We start from the raw sequence: 6698 nt of genomic DNA on the forward strand, positions 1-6698 counted from the left end.
ATTGTTCAATATGTGTGTCCATGGCCTTAAAAGGCAAATGGCAATGGCCATGCATGCTTGATATGTTATTTAAAGTCACCAAAGGAAACCTAACCTAGTCAAGAGGGCCCAAAAAATACTATACCTCTTCCAGAAAGACAGATTTAGGGTTAGTACCATTACAGGGGAAGAACTGACATGAACATTTTCAACTGAGATTTACCCATCATTTCCCTAAGCGCAAAGTCTTGATTTACCAATCAAATGAAGAGCAGGACATATCAGGTTCTCTAAACTGAGTGGACAAATTATTAGGAACACCTTCCTAATATTGAGTTGCAGTTCTTGACACACTCAAACCGGTGTGCCTGGCACCTATTACCATACCCCATTGAAAGGAACTTAAATCTTTTGGCTTGCCCATTCACCCTCTGAATGGCAGACACATACAATCCGTGTCTCAACTGTCTCAATGCTTAAAAATCATTCTGTAACCTGACTCCTCCACTTTATCTACACTGATTGAAGTGGATTAACAAGTGACGTCAATAAGGGATCATAGCTTTCACCTGGATTTACCTGGTCAATCTATGTCATGTAAAGAGCAGGTGTTCCTAATGTGTTGTGCCCTCGGTGTATATCTCCATGGGGATTGGAACTCTTGTCTTGGTCATATGCCAACCTGTCACGTCCTGACCAATATTTAGGTATTATTTCTATTATATTTGGTCAGGACGTGGCAGAGGTATATTTGTTTTGTATTATGGGGTTTTGTGTGTGGTGTAGTGGGGTGTGTTAGTTTGGTATAGGTTCTAGGTTTGTTTTTCTATGTGTAGTTTTGGGTGCTGGACTCTCAATTGGAGGCAGGTGTTTCTAGTTGCCTCTGATTGGGAGTCCTATAAGTAGGTGTGTGTTTGTTTGGTTTTCGTGGGTAGTTGTTTTTTGCACTGCGTGTTGTGTGCCTGCAAAACTGTTCCTGTCTTTGTGAGTACCGTTTATTGTTTTCCCTGTGGATGCTTTACTTGTGTTTGGAATTAAACTATGAGTATCCACATTCCCGCTGCGCCTTGGTCCATTCTTGAAGACAACTGTGACAGAACTACCCACCACCAAAGGACCATGCAGCGGAGAAGAGGACAGAGGCAAGTGAGGGAGGAATGTTGGAAGCAGCGCGCTCGGGAGGTGATGGATTCCTGGTCGCTGGAGGTGTTGACGGAGAGGATTGACTGGACATGGGAGCAGTTGCGGGTCCACTGTGACAACCTGCCTGGGAGGCAGGTAGAACCCGAGAGGCAGCCCCAAGATTTCTTTAGGGGGGGGCACAAGGGCTATTTGGCGGGGCGAGATTACAGCCCCAGGCCAGCTCCCCGTACCCTTGTAGGGCAGACTGGACAGGTCCCGTGCTTTGGGGTTGGGGCTGTGGTGAGGCCTGGGATTTTCAGGCCGGTAGGCAAGGTACCAGCGCCCCGCATGTGCCAGGGCGAAGTAGGCATCGAGCCGGAAGGGGTGATGCCAACCCTGCGCTCAAGACCGCCAGTGCGCCCTTTCGGTCCGGTGTTTCCCGCTAAATGCACTAGCATGGAGGTGCGTGTCTCCAGGCTGGCACGTCCAGTACCAGCCCCACGCATCAGGAGTCTAGTGCGTCAGCCCGAGCACCGCCAGGTCAACAGTCGTCGGGAGCTGCCCGCCAGTCAACAGTCGTCGGAGCTGCCCGCCAGTCAACAGTCGTCGGAGCTGCCCGCCAGTCAACAGTCGTGGGAGCTGTCCGCCAGTCAACAGTCGTGGGAGCTGTCCGCCAGTCAACAGTCGTGGGAGCTGTCCGCCAGTCAACAGTCGTGGGAGCTGCCCGCCAGTCAACAGTCGTCAGAGCTGCCCGCCAGCGCTGAACTGCCGGAGTGGCCAGACTGCGCTGAACTGCCGGAGTGGCCAGACTGCGCTCCGGCCCAGCCCGAGGGGCCCTCCTGTCCCCCGGCCCAGCCCGAGGGGCCCTCCTGTCCCCCGGCCCAGCCCGAGGGGCCCTCCTGTCCCCCGGCCCAGCCCGAGGGGTCCGTCTGCCTGGCGCAGCTATCGGCGCCACCGACGTGGGCGACGCCGAGGGTGGAGCAAGGTCCACGTCCTGCACCGGAGCCACCTCCAGGATAGGTGGGTTGGGGAGGGAGGGTGTAGCACAGTGCCGTCGTTGACGGCAGCCACCCTCCCTTCCCTCCCTTATTGTTTAGGGGGTATTGCTTTTTGGTTTTGTTGGGGTAATGGGGATTTTTTGTGTTTTCTTTTAAGGTGCATTCCGGGGTCTGCACCTTTAGGGGGGGGTAATGTCACGTCCTGACCAATATTTAGGTATTATTTCTATTATATTTGGTCAGGACGTGGCAGAGGTATATTTGTTTTGTATTATGGGGTTTTGTGTGTGGTGTAGTGGGGTGTGTTAGTTTGGTATAGGTTCTAGGTTTGTTTTTCTATGTGTAGTTTTGGGTGCTGGACTCTCAATTGGAGGCAGGTGTTTCTAGTTGCCTCTGATTGGGAGTCCTATAAGTAGGTGTGTGTTTGTTTGGTTTTCGTGGGTAGTTGTTTTTTGCACTGCGTTTCTAGCCTGCAGAACTGTAGCTGTTGTCACTTTGTTTGAATTGTTAAGTGGATGCTCTACTCCTTTATTTTAATTAAAGATGAGTATTCACATACCTGCTGCGCCTTGGTCCATTTCTACAGAAGACAGCCGTTACACAACCAAAAATAAATTGTTATCTTCATGTAAAAGTTTTCAGGAAATGTTGGAATTTTTCAAATGTTTTGGCTCCTACCAGATCTTAAAAATCATATAAAGTGATACTAAAAATAAATTAAAACATTATTACATACGATGCTACAACATATTTATTAAATACAATTTACTCAATGTGGATAAGTGGAGTCTCCCTTTCAGGTTGTTTGATTTACAATATAGGGACAAACACAGTCTTGGTGGGTCCACGCTTTCTAGAAGGATCTTTCAGCAAGACAACAGGGAGGAGGCTTGATGTTGACTGACACAAGGGTGTGTTCAAAGGAGGAGGAGAGCAGATCCTCTTCATAAACACTCCAGCTACAGTACTTCTCCACCTGACTGCTCATCAAAACCAAACAAGCCTTGAAGAGAGAGAGAGAGAGGAGGAGCCAATAAGGTACAGTATGTTTTAATTTAATTTTACTAATGGATATTACAAGCACTTTCTCACTGTATAACATCTTACATCAGGACCGATATTTTAGTGTCAAAAAGCATTCTTTTAAAGTTGTTTTCTAGTAAATATGCCTAGTTTGTATCACAGGGACTCTCATAATGGAATATTTATCAAGCAGAGAATAAGTCAGAAAATGTGTTTTGTTGTAAAGTGATTATGTAATGACATGTAATACCGCAACAGCATGCCAGCTATAATTTTATCATATCACTTAAAACTTGATCAATGACATGTTTGTGTCACGTCCTGACCATAGTAAGATGTGATTTTCTATGGTAGAGTAGGTCAGGGCGTGACAGGGGGTGTTTTGTGTTTTTCTATGTTTTCTATTTCTATGTTTAAGTTCTAGTTTTTCTTTTTCTATGTTGGGGTTTTTGGGGTTGATCTCCAATTGGAGGCAGCTGGTCCTCGTTACCTCTGATTGGAGATCATATTTAAGTAGGGGTTTTTCTTCCTGGGTTTTGTGGGTGATTATCTTTTGAGTAGTGTTTGTTTCTCTCTGCGTCACAGTTTGTTGTTTTGTAAATTCAGTTGTTTATGGTTTGCAAAGTTTCACGGATTTAATAAAATGTGGAACTACAACCACGCTGCACTTTGGTCCGATCCTTTCGACAGCCATGACAGTTTGTTTCTAATCTATATAGGTCAAGTAAAAAAAAAAAGTGATCCTGTCCGCAAAATGTATTGTTTTACTTAAATAGTCAACAGAGCATTAATTTATGATCCCTAGCCAGCTTGGGTGGAATTGAACTCATATATCAGGGGTCAACATGTCACGGTAGTCGAAGAGATTAGACCAAGGCGCAGCGGGTTGCGTGCTCATCATTACTTTATTTGAACGTGAACACGAAGAAAACAAAGAAGCGACAGTATGACAGTTTCGCAGGCTAAACTAACAGCAATGGAAAAAAAGAACTACCCACAAAGGGACAGGTGAAAAACAAGCTCCTTAATAAGTATGACTCTCAATCAGAAACAACGATGTACAGCTGTTCCTGATTGAGAGCCACACCAGGCAAACAAAGAAATACACAACATAGACAACCTAGAATACAAAACAAGAACATAAACCAAAAACCCCGGAACACACAAAAAATATGTTTTCCTGTTAAAGGTGAAAGGCAAAGGTACATAAACAATCCATGTTTCAATTGTCTCAAGGCTTAAAAATCCTCTTTTAACCTGTCTCCTCCCCTTCATCTACACTGATTGAAGTGGATTTAACAGGTGATATCAATGAAGGATCATAGCTTCACTTGAATTCACCTGGTCAGTCTATGTCATGGAAAGAGCATGATTTGTACACTCAGTTTATGTCAACAATCCTTTCTCTAACGGACCATTCTATGGATTATATTTAGTGAAAATCCCCAAAAGTTCTGTATTTATTTGGTTCTAGTTTCATGAGGAATCACCCCGTGCTTTGTCCACACAGGCCCAGCAGTAGAGATACCAGTGTTTACTCTGTTTGGTGAGGGGAGGAGCATGGCGAAAGCCCAGAAGTTCTGCAGGGAGTACTATGAGGAACTGGCCACCATCTTCAATGCTGAGGACCAGATAGCAGCTCTGAGAGCAGTGTCAGCACACAGCCTCACTGACGCTGTCTGGGTCCACCGCCAGTACCACGCCTTCTGGCCCAAACTGGGCTATTGGAATCCACCAAATGCAAAGTGTGTTGTTCATGGACAAAGAGCAAAAGTATGGGGTTTGAGAGATTGCACAAATCCATGTCAATTTGTGTGCCAGAAAAGTAAGTTGATTTTGCATCCATTCTCTCCCTTGTCTGATATTTGTAAAATATGACTTCAAAGTAATGAAAAGACTTTACTTGAATAGGGTTATTCATTCAGAACATCTTGCCATAGTACATTTCAAATAATGTCACCTTCATGAGGTACAGTATCCTTTGACAACCGTTTAGGTACATTTATTTAACATCAATGTCTGTGTCTTTCAGACATTTTTAGGACAATTGTGGTTCTTCTGTTCTTAGGCACACATTCAAACAATTCCTCAGAGCTTAAATATTACATGGGTCAAGGTTTATTGACGTGGGAGGGGGCACAGATGGCTTGCCGAGCCGATGGAGATGACTTAGCGAGAATCCTCACCCAAGAGGATTACACAGCATTCCAAAGCATAACAAAGACACAGTGGTATGATATGTGGATCGGACTCTACTGGAACACCTCTACCAGAATGTGGCAGTGGTCCAATGGGGACTCCTTTCCATACTGTGTGTCTGAACCTCAACTGGGTGCTAGTAACTGTTGCTCCCTGACCCGTAAGGGCCATGGACAGACTGAACACGCCTCCCTGGACAAGATAGACTGCACTCTGAAGAGACCGTTCCTTTGCACTGGAAGTAAGACTGCCATCTTTTATTGAACAGATAGAGAGAGCAAAATACAGGCAGAGGTTGAGTCAAAGGGCACTAGACTGGATTCAAACCTTTTCTGACACCATAGACATGTGTTCCAGAGGCTGTGGCATTACCACTAGACCAGACAGGCCACAAGACTGCCATCTCATTGGGGATATTGGGGGATGTAATACAGTGACACGGATGCCATTTTTGCCCCAATAGGGTCCCACTGCAGCAAACACTGTCACATGGGACATTGAGATGCTACATGTAGCCTATTCCGGCCAACTCTCTCTCCCCACTCTCACTAGGAACAAATGCAAACGTGTGTTCATGTGGTTTCTATTATGAGATAATCATTCCATATGGGTAAACATAGAATACAGAGACTTGAGAATACAGAGACTACTACACAGTTACAAAGTAATTTACTGTCTTTAAAGACAGTGGAAGAAAAGTTCATTATTTATTGTAAATAAGCTGAATCTCATTTGAGTGGCTGTCTCATCTTACCATTCCTATGTCCCCCTAGAAAAGAGAATGAAGCAGACCATTGTAAGGATGTCTCTGAAATCTAACTCAGGAGCTGACCTCAATGACCCAGTGGTAAAGGAACAGATGTTGGAGCAGGTACAGTAGTCCTACATCTCCCACATCAGAAATCAATGTCATGCTCACTCATTTCACTCTTCTCATGATTCGGAATAGAAACTTGACATCACATAGTATTACATTTAGGATGCTCAATTAAAATGGGTGTTGCTGGCTTTATCTAGTGCGATCATATCTCATAGATCAGAAATCAGCTGGCCAAGAACGGGAACTTCATCCTAGACCTATCCTGGAGAGAACTGCCTAATGGAGATGTTTTTCGCAAGACAGTTGAACTTGAAAGCCCTGAAGAAGGTAAACACTTTTTTGTGTCGGTTATGAAAACGACCCTCCTTAAGATTGGTATGTTGTTCAGAGTCCCTTGTACAATGTGTTGTTAGGTTTTGCATCCCATTGACAGTATGAAAATTAAGCAAGGTGTTCATGAACTCATTCCAGTGAGAGTCTTTGTAGTGTTGTGTTTGTTTTCTTAGGTCACTGTGGGTCTGGATGAAGAGGACCAGCCATGATGCTGTAGCAGGAAA

At 44.9% G+C, this 6698-nt stretch overlaps 1 long non-coding RNA gene across 1 annotated transcript; it reads left to right on the forward strand.

Annotated features, from left to right (window-relative positions):
• Window positions 1-5176: 5176 nt before the first annotated feature.
• Window positions 5177-6463, forward strand: LOC123728099 (uncharacterized). The gene is made up of 3 exons (XR_014381047.1): window positions 5177-5562; window positions 6095-6192; window positions 6357-6463. It is a non-coding gene; the product is annotated as an uncharacterized LOC123728099 (long non-coding RNA).
• The last annotated feature ends 235 nt before the right edge of the window (window positions 6464-6698 follow it).

Source organism: Salmo salar, chromosome 17 (genome assembly GCF_965601325.2).
Source record: "Salmo salar chromosome 17, fSalSal1, whole genome shotgun sequence".
Taxonomy (NCBI): domain Eukaryota; kingdom Metazoa; phylum Chordata; class Actinopteri; order Salmoniformes; family Salmonidae; genus Salmo; species Salmo salar.